This window comes from Choloepus didactylus, chromosome 9 (genome assembly GCF_015220235.1).
Source record: "Choloepus didactylus isolate mChoDid1 chromosome 9, mChoDid1.pri, whole genome shotgun sequence".
In the NCBI taxonomy this organism is placed as follows: domain Eukaryota; kingdom Metazoa; phylum Chordata; class Mammalia; order Pilosa; family Megalonychidae; genus Choloepus; species Choloepus didactylus.
In genome coordinates, this window is record NC_051315.1 from 16,014,504 (window position 1) to 16,030,370 (window position 15,867).

Sequence of the window (15,867 nt, forward strand, 5' to 3'; positions counted from 1 at the left end):
AGGAATCTATGAATCAGGACTAAAGCCGGGAAGGAAGGTGAGAGTGCCTTGGAAATTGATAGATGAGGATGGTGTTCTTTCACTCTGAGTCATTTCTTCATTCACAAACCTGTGATGGAGAACCTACTCCACTAGGCACTGGGGATGCAGGCACAGATAAGACCCATTATATCAGCAGCATTGTTCAATGGGGGAATTTAGGGGCTTGGAGCAGGGAAATGTTTCAAGATTAATTAACAGAACTAGAAAGTGGGAAGTCATTGAATTCAGAATAATGTGTACAGCGTCACCAAGGCCTTGTAGAGAAATGGAAAAAGCCAGGAAAGGACAACTGCAGAATGTTTAAATTCTGGAAATCAAAAAAATTAAAATAGAATAGAATAGAATAAAATAAAATATATGGGGCAAACCAAGGACCCAGTGGCAGTTTGACTAAATAGTTAAGATTTCAGGCAAGTCTGAATGGCACCTACCACTGCAGTTTCCCTTGGCAACAGAGCCCTCCAACTGTTGGTATGAACAAAGAAAATAGTATAAAAATAATTTGTTTAAAAATGAGGTGTAGGGCAACTCCAAATCTAGTCATCTCCAAGTACAGAGGAGTTTGGTTAGGATTGGGAATAAATAGTTTGAGTTGAGTTTGCATGATCAAGAGCTAGTTGTACCCACTGACTGGAGTGAAATCATTGGAAATAAACAAGCTACTGAATGGATGCTTGGAGTAAATATGAGCAGCTCATTTCCTGGTTATCAACTGAGACAGTTTAGTATCAAAGCAGAAATAGCAGCAAGCTACTTAGATAGTTCACACATCCCTTACTCCTGCCCAAAACTCAGCCATGCCTGTCCCCAAGGTTCTGGCAGTCTAGTAAAGATGATATGCTTGTAAAAGATTATAATGACCACAGAAATGAATATAGAAATATATAGAATTTATGACAAAGATAAACACAGGGTTCTAAGGAGGTTCAGAAAAGGAGCTATTGCCCTCCAACAGAGGAAGTTAGGGAGGGGATCCCTAGAGGAGGAAGTGATGAGTGGAATCCTGAAGGACTTAGGAGTTAGCTGGGGAGTAATGGGGCAGAAGGTGGAGGGTACATTCCAAGCAGACAATGCAATTTGTTCAAAGATGAGAGAGAGGGAAGGAGGAAGGAAGGATGGAAGGGAGGGAAGGAGGGAGGGAGACAGGGAGAGAGAGAAAGGAAGGGAGGGATGGAAGTAGGAATTGGTGCATTTAAGGAACTGTAAATCATAGGGTTTAACTAAAGCACAGATTCCTAAGTGTGGAGTGGTAGGATGAGATTGGAGGTTAATGGAGACCATTCTGCCCGAGGTTGGTTATGCAAAGTACTCAAAGAACCGCTAGGGGGTAGTGTTGTCTAACATCTCATCCAGGCCACCAGCATCTCACACCTACTGGAGCCAAAATACCCTGCTGCCCATTTAGGGCTTGGGCCAGTGGGTTGATGTCAGGCTGTTCAATCAAATGGGAAACAGGTTGAGGTGGAAAGCTGTTGAGTTTAATTTTGCACCAGTTGAGTTTGAGAGGCCTACAAAACACACATGTATAAATATCCAGTAGTCAGCTAGTGTTGCCAGATAGCATGGGCTTCAAAGGTAAGGTTATTTTTTGAGCAGTGGTATTGAATCCAGAATTGGGAAGAGGCACTTGGGTAGAAGAAACGAATTGCCTTCCTCTTGAAAGTATTGAAATACTGGGCTGGAGAGAGGAGGTACCTCCTTGTCAGAGGATTGATTAGAAAATGGGTACAGTATACATAGTGGGGGAAAACATTTAAATTAAAGAAAGAGAAGTAGGAGTCATTGGAAGAAAATGTAACCCCAAAGAATGCAGAATGCCCAGAAGTGAGTATTGGAGAAAAAAATGGGCTGAAGGGGTTTGCACCTGGGACAATTATGGGACACAGTAATAAAGAAATGGAGCCCGAGAGATAGGTTGTAGTAAAGTGTTAATGCAGTGAGGAAGGGAGTGTTGGCAAAGATTTATGTAAAGTTATTAGAATATTGGTGTGACCTTGTGGAACAAAGTAAGTCAGGGTTCCCAGAGTAAATGTGTGTGACTCTGGCTTCCAGGAAAAACAGAGGAGGTATTTGGATGACAAGTTGGAGAAGGAATCAGGAAATGCATCTCCAGCTTAAATGTTGAAAGCAAGTGCAGGGCAATTTCATTTCAGAGTCAGAGGAGGTACGTGAGATGCTGGATGGGAAGCTTAGACTTCAGTATCCTCACTTGATAGTTGGGTAAACTGAGACCCAAGTCTTCAACTGGTGACCACCGGTCGAAAGTCACATCTGCAGGTGAAGCTTTTAAAATTTTATTTGGTTATCAAAGGAATTCTTGTACATAATTAACTAATGTTAAAATGTTATAGCAAAAAACAAGAGCTCCCTGCCCCACTCATCACTCCCGAGGCCCACTCTTTAGAGGCTGCTCAAATTTTTAATCTATTTCCTCTAATATTTGCAATTATTTCTTGATTCATCCGATTCAGATGTTTATCTATGGACCTCCATCCCTGATAGATGACCACTGGGACTTCTCACACACCCCTCCCTCTTTCTCTCCACGCACCTCTGATGTAGTTGCCGCACGGTTTAGGATACATCACCAGTCAAGGCTCATGGTGTTACAACTTTGCAAAGATTTTTCACTCCTGAGCCAATTCATGCACGTAAGCTCATACTACATTTCTTGTACATGCTTTTAGTTTTTGTAGCGTTCATAACTGTCCTGTTCTTCTATTTACTTAGCTTTCTATTTAGCCAGCCCGAATTTCTTTTAACTGCTCTGGCATCTTATCGTATACCCATCAGGACGAATTTTTCCATCTGTTTTGTTTAATTTTGTTTTTTTCCTAAAGCCTCTTTCTGCAACCCTCTGTCCTCTATTCCAGTCTGGACTGGTTCCTGGTTCCTGGAACTTGCCCTCAACAGACTGTTGTTGGATCTCCTGGGTCCTACATCCCGTATCTTTCTCTTTCTTCTCTTTCTTGCTGGAGAATAACCTTTAGGAGCTTCCTAAGATACATGGTAGGCAAATTTTTGTGTCCTTGTATATAAGCTACTAGTAATAGACACCCCCAAAAGAGTTTCAGGGAAGGTAAGGCTTTTATTTTTGTCTCACAGTAAGAAATCCAGGTATGGTACAACAGCCCACTACACCTTCAGGGACCTAGGCTGCCACCTTTCCACTGACTGCTCTTAGGGAATGCTTGTCACTGTGATCATAAGATGCTTTTCCAGGCAGGAAGTCAAGAACAGAAGAGAGCAAATGATGTGTGTGCTACTTGCATCTTACCTCCTTTGAGGGATTTTTCCTAGAAAGCCTCCATTTACATTTATTGCTCAGAAGTGGGTCAGGGGTATACCCCTCATTTGCAGGAAAGGCTGGGAAATCTATATTTAGCTGCACATTGTCACTTTCAACAGGTTCTGCTAGAAAGGAAGTGAGGAAAACTGGACATTGAGTAAGCAACCAGCAGCCATACTTTGCATGCTTAAATATTTATTTTTTTCTATCTGCCTGGTTGATTGAAATCTTACAGGAGAATAGATTTCTAGGCTAAAAGTAATTTTTCCATAGAATTTTGAATGCATTGCTCCATTGTGTTCTCGCTGCCAGTGTTACTCTTGAGAAATCTTGCAGTTCCAGTTTGCTAAAGCTGCCATTACACAAAATACTAGAAACGGATTGGCTTTTATAAAGGGGATTTATTAGGTTACAAATTTACAGTATAAAAGTGTCCAAACTAAGGCATCAACAAGAGGATACCTTCACTGAAGAAAGGCCAATGGTGTCTGGAACACCTCTGTCAGCTGGGAAGGCCCGTCTGGTATCTGCTGGTCCTCTGCTCCTGGGTTCTGGGTTCTGGTTTCAAAATGGCTTTCTCCAGAATGTCTCTAGGCCTCTGTTTCTCTTAGCTTCTCTCTCTCAGCTCTTGTGCATCTTTGCTTGTTCTCCCAGGGCATTTCTCTCTAAGCATCTGGGGGTCCTCTCTTAGCTTCTCAGGGCGAACTCTGGACTTTATCTCTTAGCTTAGCATCTCCAAACATCCTTCTGTCTGCATCTCCCAGTGTCTCCAAGCAATTGGGTCTGTATCATGATTAGCTCCTCTCCAAAATGTCTCTCTCAGCTTCTCTGAGCTGCTTTTCTCCATGAGCTCTCTTAAAGGACTCCAGTGATCTAATTAAGACCCACTTGGAATAGGTGGGGTTGCATCTCCATGGAAATAATTTAATCATAAATCTTACCCATAGTTGGATGAGCCCCATCTCTATAGAAACACTCAATCAAAAGCTTCCACCGAACCAGATTGGATTAAAAGACTGTAGCTCTTCTGGGGTCTGAAACAGTGCCAAACTTGCCTTTCTGATTCTCAATTCTTTGTTAGGTGACCTGGTCTTTCTGTCTGTAAGATCTTAGCATCCTCTCTGTATCTCCAGCATTCTGAAATGTCGTAGTAACATACTTTGGCATGGATCATTTTTTTTTGTTCATTATGCATGGTATTTGGAAGATCCTTTTGATCTGGATATTCCTTTATTATTTCTTTGACAATTCCCTCCCTTGCTGTCTTCTGTTAGGTTGTCTGATCTCCTGGGCATTTCCTTGGCTCTATCTTCTAACTCTTCTATTGAGATTTTTATTTCAGCTATCATTTTTTAATTTCTAAAATCTCTTTTATTATCTAATTATTGCTAATTATAAGTAGTATTTGTCTACAATTATAATGATCTAATTTTAGGCTAAGTGGAGCTTTTAAAAGTAATTTTGGAGTTTTGCCTTAGGCTCAAAGACTTGACTAGAGTTTATCACCATATTCCAAAGAAAGTTGCTTGACCATCCATACAGGACTTTCTAAGAGATAATAAAACAAGAACTGTGCCCTGAACCTACCTCTAGCCCATATATGAAGATGGAAAGAAGGAAGGAAGGGAGGGAGGGAGGGAAAGAATGGAAAAAAGTGAAGGGAAGTTTCATGGCACACAGTCAAGACACTGGGAGTATCTGCCAGGGGTGGGACTGACATCTCAGCTGCCAGCCAACCTGTTCTGTGCTGCTACCTGGGCAGAGTGTGGGGGAAGAGTGTTCTTGGGAGAACTAGACCCATGTCCTCTGGAGTTAGGGGATAAGATGGGTGGCAGCCAGAGAGATTAGTGCCTTCCAATCACCTAAGGCTGCCTGGAGATGCTGATGCCAGGGTAGAACAAAGACAGGAATGCACTTGGAATGGTCAAAACTTCCATAGGATTGGACAAAGGACTAAGTGGGAAACGAGCAACATAAGAGCCAGCTCAAAAGGATCCCACTTAAGAGGGCCGTCCCAGCAGAATGAACTTGTGTCAGGAGTACTTGGAAGCAGAATTAAGGGACCATCATGAGCTTGCACGGGGCTTCACCAAGGGAAGTATGACAACAGCGCAAGGTCAAGGATCCCATGAGACAGTAGGCTAAAAACCCTACCTTAGAAAGGATCAGCTTTGGGGCACCTACCACACAGAGGCACCAATGCCAGGCATAACAGCCCAAATCAAATACAGTTTTCCTCCTCTCTTCTGGTCCCTGTTCTCCTTGGGCATCAGTTAGTGTATGGAGGATGAAGTGGGGTGAGGGAGAGATAAAGGAATAAACTCTGCACCTCCACTTCCATTTGGAAGAATTCAGGGTCACTCCCAAGCTAGGAAAGGAGAGAAGATATGAAGCAGATGAAAGATGAGATTAGACTGGACATTTCAATACCTGAAAAATACTATTCTATCCTCTAAAGGTGACAAGGAAAGGTTTAGAATTTGCCCAAGATGTCATCCAGGTGCAGGGGGAGGGGAATCTAACAGAGCAACTTTGAAGAGGGATGGGAGGAAATCAGGTTGTTTCCTGCCTGCACCCTGTCAAGTACAACCCATTTAATAAGCTAATTATAATTGCATTCTTGTTTTCTCTTCCATTGTCCCTGTCCTTGTGAAATCATACTTTTGTCATCATTTTAGTGTGATTCAGGAGAAGAGATGGACACCTGTGGTCAATATCTTTCTTTAACTACATGTCAATGCAACTACTTTTTTTTTTGCACTAATAGCTCTCAAGGACTCTGTTGACCTAATGATACTTGAAATGAGAAATCAACAGACAATAGAACAGCCCCAAATTTACACTTAATGTTGGGCATATTCCACTTCATGTAGGTTATTTAGGAGAAAAGTTACAACAATGACGTTGTCACTACCTTCTGAACTCCTTTCTCTGAAAGGGTCATCGCTGACTGTCACATCTGCCACCTGGTGGCCACTCTGACACACACAGGATGCTAATATTACCAAACTGCCTAGACCTTACCTTCCTCCCTTCCTTCCTTCCCTCCTTCCTTCCTTCCTTTCCTTCCTTCCTCTTTCCCTCCCTCCCTCCCTTCCTTCCTTCTCTCCTTCCTTCCTTCCTCTTTCCCTCCCTCCCTCCCTTCCTTCCTTCTCTCCTTCCTTCCTTCCTCTTTCCCTCCCTCCCTCCCTTCCTTCCTTCTTTCCTTCCTTCCTTCCTCTTTCCCTCCCTCCCTCCCTTTCCTTCCTTCCTTCTTCTTTCCCTCCCTCCTTTCCTTCCTTCCTTCCTCTTTCCCTCCTTCTCCCTCCCTTCCTTCCTCCCTTCCTTCCTCCCTTCCTCTTTCCCTCCCTTCTTTCCTTATTCTTTCCCTCCCTCCTTTCCTTCCTTCCTCTTTCCCTCCCTTTCTCCCTCCCTTCCTTCCTCCCTCCCTTCCTTCCTCCCTTCCTTCTTTCCCTCCCTCCCTCCCCCTCCCTCCCTTCCTTCCTTCCTTCCTCTTTCCCTCCCTCCGTCCCTTCCTTCTTTCCTTCCTTTCTTCCTTCCATCCACGGTGTGCTAGTTTGGGGCAGGTTATGGACATGGTGAGAGCTCTGTGTCCTTCTCCTTCCTTGAGGAGCACACCATCTAATGGGGAGAAAAACATGGGTTTTTTTAGGGTGGCTTGCAGGAGCTGAGACTCTAAGGTCCAAGCCTGTGTTTTCAACCTTTATTTCTTTCAACTGGCTTCTTCCCTACAATTTAATAAAAGATACTTAAATCTGTGTCATTTTTTAAACAACAACAAAGCAAAAAACACACAAAAAACAACTCTCTCAGCCATGCAACCCCTGTAACCATCTCCCTTCTTTTCTTCTATCCGTAGTCAGGCTTCTCTAAAGAGTCCTTGTCCTATCTGCTCTTTCTCGCCTCCAACTTGTATTTTTTTTTCTTTATTTTATTTTTAATGTATTTTATTATAAAATAATTAAAATATGCAGAAAATAAGAATAATATAGTAACTACACATGTATTCATCACCCACCTTCATCAAATATTGACATATATCATATTTGCCTCAAGATCTTCTTTTCCCAAGAAATAAAACATGATGGAGAGTGTTGACCCTCTCTGCTCCTTCTCTGTGCTCCTGTTTTCCCTCCTTCCTCCCCAAAGAAAACCACAGTCACGAGTTCACTGTTTATCATTCCCACACATGCTTCCACCCTCTACTACGTATTTATGTATCCATAAGCATTGAATACATTATTTTGAATGTTTGTAAACTTAGCAAGTCATTATGATGGTTGCTTTTTAAAATCTCCACCTTATATTTATTTTTCAGTATATATCCACATTCAAACATGGAATTCTAGTTCATTTTCACCACTGTGTGTTATTGCATTGTATGAAGATAACACAAATTATACACCCATTCTTCTTTTGATGAACATTTAAGTTGTTTTCCATATTTTTCCATTTTAAATGATGTTTACTGTGAACAGTCTCATACAATTCTCCTGGTCCACATGTGCCGTTCTTGAGAAGACAACCCTCTGCCTTTCCTCCTGTTCTGGAAAGTGGGAAAGGACCTACCCTGGCGTCCTCTCCACCAAGGATCTTTGCTAGCCCAGCACATCCTCCAGTGACACCAACAAATGTCTCTACTCCCAGTGCTGGATATGGTCTTCTGTCTACCCAATTTGAAAACAGAAGAGAGTCACCTTCCAAGCTGATCCCACCATGAAATGAATCTACTTCTGAAGATCCAGAACCACAGTAAGATGGGTTTTTTCCTCACTCTACTAAAGTAACTCTGATTTCTTTTTCTCTTTGTTTTATTGTTATCAAGTGATGACACAATGGTTCAAATGGAAACTTCTTAGGATTATAACTTTTAAGATGATGGTTTACACTTGACATTATGTAAATGTCAATCTTATAAATGAATGGCTTCCAGGTTATTCTATTTGTAGGCAGAGAAATTAGAGGTCTTGTTGTTAACAAGTCCAATAAAATAATCCAGAAACACTGCAATAGTTTTTTTTTTCTTTGCCAAACATGTGACGGGTTTGAGGATAGCATTTTCTAACTCTATAATATATATCTAATAGTAAATTGTTTCCATCTGATTTGATTTTGAGTTAGTGAAAGTATAATGTGTTTTGAGTGCTCTTTAGGAGTCTCATCCATTGATCTGGAAACTTAGCATTTCTGACCTCTCTTCTAAAGTGATTTTGGATTTTCTCTCATTTAATTTCACATGGAAGCCAGATACAATTATCATTCCTAGGATAATGTCATATAGAGGTAGTTTATTTAGAAGCGAATTTCATGAGTCAATTGTTTCCTTTCCTTCCATTTCTGGACAGTGTAGGGGTCATATTTCATAGTTACTGTTTGCCAAGTCCGCCATAGCGTGACTGGTCCTAAGAAGTTTTACTGGAGCAGTCTTGCTGTTGGGGACATTTAAAACTCAAAGTCCATCTCTGCAGGCAAAGTGCTCGGCATGAAATCCAAACCCTTTCCTGGGGCCCACGGGTTCTGGGGGCAGGGCCCTGCCAGGTTGCTGACACCCTCCTGCTCACCGTACTTCTTTCCCCTCAGAGACACGGAGCTCCTTCCCCCTGACCCCAAAGGCCTTCCCCTATTTATTGCCTACCTTGCTCACGAATCCTCAGGTCTTAAATGCAATGTCCTTGGATAAATTTTCCCTGGTTTCTCACTCAAAACCCCACCTTTACTTCTTCTTTTTCATCCATCCTCCACCTTTCAACTTGTCATTAAAAGCACTTGTTTTGACATGCATTTATATAATTTTTGAAGTGATTATCTGTTGCTGTGCATGCTCATCTACATCTCCATTTTGCTCATTTTCTGTATCCAGTGCTTTTCAGGCAGAGAGTTGGGGGTGCTTGTGGCATTTGGGAGATAATTCTTCCTTGTGTGATATATGCTGAGGGAATCAGCTTATGCTGTGAAAACGATGCTCAACAAACAACCCCCAAATTTCAGTGCCAACAACAGACACTTAAATCCCACTCACGGGTCCGCGGCTCGGCTGCTTGGCTGGGCTCTAGTGTCGGGTCTGCTCTGTTCCCTCGGGTCTGTTTCTTGTTCCAGGGTCCAGAAGAGGGGACAGTGGCTGCTGGGTAGGTTCTTCTCACCTCTGCCCAGAACTGGCACCTTCTCTTATCTGCAAAAATCTTCTGGTCAAAGAAAGTCTCAAGGCCCCAAGTCAGTGTGGGAAGCTTGGCATCCACAACAGCCATGTGCTAAACATTGGGAGTATCTCCCAGTCACTGGGGACACTCCACAGATGCTCCTTGGGGGCTGAACTACTCCCCCATCCACCCCCAGCTCCCAGTGAGAACACTTTTCAGTGCCTGGCACACAGCAAGCCCTCAGTGACTATTTGGTGAATAAATGAACTTTGCCAAATTGTCCTCCAGAACAGCTGCCACAACTTACTCAATGACTGGAATGTGCTACTGGCATTCGTTGAATGTCTTTTACACATTAACCACTTCTTCCACGCAAAAAGGTACTCCATTTTAACTTTTAATTGCAAAGTTGAGAATTTTTCATACATTTAGTGACAATTTCTTTGGGGAATTCTATATTAAAGTCTTTTGCTCATTTTCCTATGAAATTTTTCTTCCTCATTCTGAACTCTTTTTATAGCTAATGAACATTTTTTCCAGTTTGCCTTTTAAATTTTTTAAAGGAGTTTTTGACAGGCAGACATCATTACTACTCTATGGCCTCATCTCTCACCCTCCCCCCCACCCCTCCCCCCAGTCCCCAGTGCTTAAGTGAACATTTTTACTGGTGACATAGTGTTCTATCAAATGGACAGATTATAATGTATTTAACCAATCCCTTATGATGGGCTATTTGCATGTTTCCAGGTTTTCCCTCATAAACAATGTGATGAAGATCCTTGTGCATAAGTCTTAGAAGTGAAAATGTCACATCCAAAGATATTTTTAAAGTTCTTGATACATTTTGCCAAATTACAGAGACCCCACTCCCCAGACCTACTCCTCAGGCCTCACACCCCATACCCAACCCACAGACCCCACTCTCCAGGCCCCACTTCTCAGGCCCCATACCTCTCTCCCCAGGTCGCCACACTCCAGGCCCAGTTGATAAAGCTCTCACTGGCTTTCTTCTACCACAGAGAGCAAGGTGAGAGGGTGAGATCGGGGGACTATGGATTGCCCAGAAAACCTCCAATGCTCCTTCTGCCTGGAAAGCTTCTCCCTGAAATCTTCCACGGAACCCTCTAGTCATTCAGGTCTCCCTGAAATTGTACCTCACAGCCATTTCCTGATCCCTTCATTTAAGAGAACCGCTGGCCCCAGTTCTCACTTTACACTTGTTTTTTTCCATAATAGCACTTATGTCTATGTGACAGTATCTTATTAATTTACATGTTTAATTTCTTTCGGTAATTATCTTGTCTGCTCTACTGACTACAGTATCTCCACCACCCAGATCTGCTTCTGGCACAGAGAGTAGTGGTTCTTAAATTGACTGCTCTTTGGAATCACCTATGAAGCTTTAAAAATCCAGTTACAACCCAAAACAAGAAATATTGAAATATTAAAGCACTTTAGAAAGAAAATGCTAGATTTCATTTTCTCTGAGAGATATAGAAAGTAGCAGATACTCTCAAGCGTGTTTATTCATTGCTATGAAGTTTGGTCCTTGTTAAACCCTTTTTAATGTCATTACTAGAGGGTAGTTTTGGAAATTATGGAAATTATTAGAAGTCTTTAATAAAACTGTTATTTTCTTGGAAAAAATGTACTGAAGGAACCAGTCCAAGTATGTGCATGTGTGTGTTTTGGGTTGTGTTTTCCTTCCAGTCAGCAGTAGAGGGGGTTAAATCTTTTGCACTAGCTGTGCCTCCATTATTTTCCTGTAGAAATGTGACCTGCTAACTATAGGATGGTGCCTTGTACAATTTTACTGTTTGAGACCAGCAACAATTAAGCATTTTCAGGAAAAACTCATTTAACCTAAGGATTCTTAATTTATTGTGGATTTTGAATTTTGTGTGCTACTGCGATCTATAAAGAAGCAATGATAACGAAATCACTGTTCACCGCTGTGTTGTATATAGAACTTAATACATTCAAAGGGGGAAAAATCATTGTTCATTTCTCTCTCCAAACCAATTAAATCAGAGTCTCTGGGATGGAACCCAGGCATTGGTAGCTTTTAAAGCTCTCGAGGAGATTACAATGTGCAGCCAAGTTTGAGAGTCACTGAGATGGAAGGAACTCGGTAATATTTCTTGGATGAATGGATAGAAGGATGGATGGATGGATGGATGGATGGATGGATGGATGGGAGGATACTGTGAATCAGAAATTTTGGACTTGGTCCCAGCACTGTAACCAATGTGCTATTTGACCTCAAGCTGTGTCACTCTACTTTTTCTGAACATCCATTATAGCACTAAGTTCCCCTCCAGCTTCAGGACTTCACGATTCCCCTTCCTGGTCATAGCAAGAGTCTAGGAGAAGCCTGGGGACAGAATGATTGAGGCTCTACGGGAAACTTCATCCAGCTTAAAGGTGATTCTAAAAGGAAGCTCATTACTGTGGCACCCTTTTGCCCAAGACTGGAAAGCCTATGTGAGGCTCCCAGGAATCTTGCAGTTAGAAGAACATCATACAGCCATGCACTGGGTGCGCAAAGGAGGGACAGAATGACTGATCCCTAATCCCAAATACACCACTGGGAAGAAGGGATGTGTGTATAGGATATTTGGGGCCAGGGGAGAAGGAGAGATATGCATTACCTGGGAGTCCTCACAAACTTCCTTCTTGGTCATTGTCTGTTGAAGTTCTTCTCCATGGCTGTGCAAGTGCTCCCTCTCACCTGTGGGCTACTCAAGCTTCTCTGGCTGCTGTCATGGCTGTTTTGCTGGAACTTAGGGGGAAAAAAAACAAAAAAAACATGCTGCCAGCCCAACTCTGCTACTGTCACCCTACACAGACAGGAAAACAAGACGGTCTCTTACTGGGAAAGCCAGCTGCTCATGTTTATTTAAAATACTGCACAGGCATTTACAACAGAAGACTCACGGTGTGGCCTGTCTGAGTCTATTATTCTCCAGGCCCTAGTCCCTGGGGCTGCTTACATACAGCTATTTAGGCTTTCCTGCTATGTGAGATTTTTCTACGTGTCCCTAAGCATCTGTGCCTGCCTGGTCACCCAACAGTGGCCACAAATGATTATCACTCTCCATTCCCCCTCTTCCTATAGCATCTCAGGGAAGGATACTTGTAAATTCAGAAGAATAACAAAATTGGGGAATTAGAGGGCAGGCACCTTAGAAACTGAGTTTTATTGGCTTTGGCAACAGGTGAGAGCAAGATATCACACAACACACGCAGGAGGGCTTCCATCTCAACACCTTAACGTGCATATTGAGATTACACATTCAAATTATTGGTGTGTGGGGGGCGGAGTGGAGTATCAGTACACAGCTTCGTATAATATTTGCTGTCTACCTTTAAGAAGGAAATTGGCTGTCTTAGGGCCCTTGCAACTACTTCTGTGCTCTGATTCCTGGCAAACCTCTGTTCTGTCAGGATAAACCCCAGGAGGGGTATAAGAGATACAAAGAACTTCTCAAGAACAAACATTTACTGAGTACCTACTTTTTTTCTCTCTCTTGGGAAACAAAAGAATATTTAATGCTTTTGGGAAAAAAACATAACATATATTTACAACACAAATTTCCATGAGAAAGTGCCCCTAAAGTGAAATTCTGACAATATAATCACAAATAACTATGGTGAGGAATAAATGGAGGCAGAAATTTTTGAAACACCAGTAATCATCATTTACATGTACATCAAATTTTATAGTTGGCAAAGTATTTTCATGCGTTTGACTCCCTAGATCAGAAAATACATTATATACAACTGTTAAGTGCTATGAACCAGAAGCTTTGCAGGGATTACTTTACTGATGGAGGTTAAAGGTCACAATCAGCAGGATCTTTCTCCTGCATCTTGAACAAAACCCAAAAATATCAAAAAGATTTTCAAAGCTCTTTTTAGAATAAGAAAAGAGAAAAATACAGGAAAGATGGAAGTATTCTAAAACAAATTATTCAATGGATGGCTTGATAGGATTTAGACGAAGATAATGCTGATTATTAGGAACCAGCATGAATTCCTTAGGGGTAAGTCTTGAAAGATTTACTTCACTTCTTTTGCTTTTTCACTTTTTAATATTCGTTTATCATATATTCCATCCAAATTATATAATCAGTATCTCAGTATCGTCACATATCTGTGCAATCATCATCACACTCACTATTAGACCATTCTCATGACTCCAAAAGAAAATTATCAGATAGAGACAAAAAAAGAAAATCCCAAACACCCCATATCCCTTCTCTCTCCCTATTATTGACCCCCAGTATTGGTGTGGTACACCAGCACTGTTGATGAAAGAATTTTAAGATATTACTGCTAACTATAGTTTGTAGCTTGCAATAGGTATTTCCCCCCACATACCACTCTATTATTAACTCTTTGTGCCAGCGTTGTACATTTGTACCAGTTCATGCAAATACTTATTTAAATTTGTGGTGTTAATCAGTGACCTACATGACTCTAAACAACGCCTTTCAACCCAAATCACCTACAATATAGCACTATCCCTTACTTTCCCACCAACAAGCTACCCTCAACCCATATATTTCCAGACATTTTAAGTTCAACCTTGTTATACATTCTGAACATATTATGTCACCACTCCCCCTTCTATTTCTGCCTACTTCTCGGAATCCTATAGTCTGCATTTTAAGATACTTAGTTTACATATGCCAATTAGTTCATATTAGTGAAATCAAACAACATCTGTTTGTGTCTGACATTTCACTCAGCATTATGTCCTCAAGACTCATCCATGTTGTTGCGTGCTTTAGGACCTCATTTCTTCTCACTGCTGAATATTCCATCATATGTATATACCACATTTTGTTTATCTACTCATCTGTTGATGGGCATTTGGATTTTTTCCCCCTTTTGGCAATTGTGAACAATGCTGCTATGAACATTGGTGTGTAAATATCTGTTTGTGTTCCTGCTTTCAGATCTACTGGGTATATACCGAGTAGCCAAATTGTCAGGTCATAGGGCAACTCAATATTTAGTTTTCTGAGGAACCACCAAACCATTTTCCTCAGCGGCTGAACCATTTTACACTCCCACCAGCAGTGAATAAGTGTTTCTATTTCTCCTTATCCTCTCCAATTCTTGTAGTTTCTTGGTTGCTTAATAGCAGCCTTTCTTATGGGTGTGAGATGATATCTCATTGTAGTTTTGATTTGGATTTCCTTAATAGCTTATGAAGATGAACATCTTCTAATGTGGTTTTTAGCCATTTATATTTCCTCTTTGGAGAAATGTTTATTCATATCTTTTGCCCATTTTATAATTGGGTTATTTGTCCTTTTTCTGTTGAGTTGTAGGATTTCTTTATATATTCTGGATATGAAACCCTTATCAGAAATATGGTAACCAAATATTCTCTCCCATTGAGGTGGCTGCCTTTTCACCCTTTTGAGTCTTTTGAAGCACAGAAGTATTCAATTTTGAGGACTTCCCATTTATCTATTTTTTCTTTTGTTGCTTGTGCTTTCGGTGTAAGGTCTAAGAAGCTACCTCCTATCACTAAGTCTTGAAGATGTTTTCCTGTATTTTCTTCTAGGAGGTTTATGGTACTGGCTTTTATATTTAGGTGATTCACTTTGAGTTAATTTTCATATAGTGTGTGAGGTAGGGGTCCCCTTTCATTCCTTTGGATATGGATCTCCAGTTTTTCCAGCACCATTCATTGAAGACTATTCTATCCCAGTTCAGTGGATTTGGGGGCCTTGTCAAAAATCAAATAATCATAGATTGGAGGATCTATTTCTGAACTCTCAATTTGATGCCATTGATCAATATATCTATCTTTGTGCTAGTACCATGCTGTTTTGTCCACTGTGACTTTATAATAAGCTTTAAAGTCAGGGAGTATAAGACCTCCCACTTCATTCTTCCTTTTCAGGATTTTTTTGGCTATTCATGACCGCTTTCCCTTCCAAATAAATTTGATAACTAAGTTTTCCAGTTCTGCAAAGAAGGTTGTTGGAATTTTGATTTGTGCTACATTGAACCTGTAGATCAATTTGGGTAGAATTAACATCTTAACAATATTTAGCCTTTCAATCCATGAACACAAAATGTCTTTCCACCTATTTAGGCTTCCTTTGATTTCTTTAAGCAATGTTTTGTAGCTTTCAGAGTACAGGTCGTTTACATCCTCAGTTAGGTTTACTCTTAGGTTAGATTTATCCTCTTATTATCTGTGATGGTTAGGTTCATGTGTCAATTTGGCCAGGTGATGGTGACAAGGTGTCTGGTCAAGCAAGGACATTTGTGGCTGGTTAATAAACCAGAATGCTGGTTTATTAGATCATCAGTCAATTGATTGCATCTGTGGCTGATTATGTCTACAAAGGGCATGCTTTTTGCAATGAGAGA

General features: G+C 41.2%; 1 long non-coding RNA gene across 1 annotated transcript in view; it reads right to left on the reverse strand.

The window, feature by feature from the left end:
* The window catches only part of LOC119544295, a 42,058-nt gene that overhangs the window by 24,524 nt on the left and 1,667 nt on the right, over positions 1-15,867 (reverse strand). Inside the window, exon 2 of the long non-coding RNA XR_005218813.1 lies at positions 12,120-12,250. This is a non-coding gene — a long non-coding RNA (uncharacterized LOC119544295). The remainder of the gene's footprint in view (positions 1-12,119; positions 12,251-15,867) is intronic.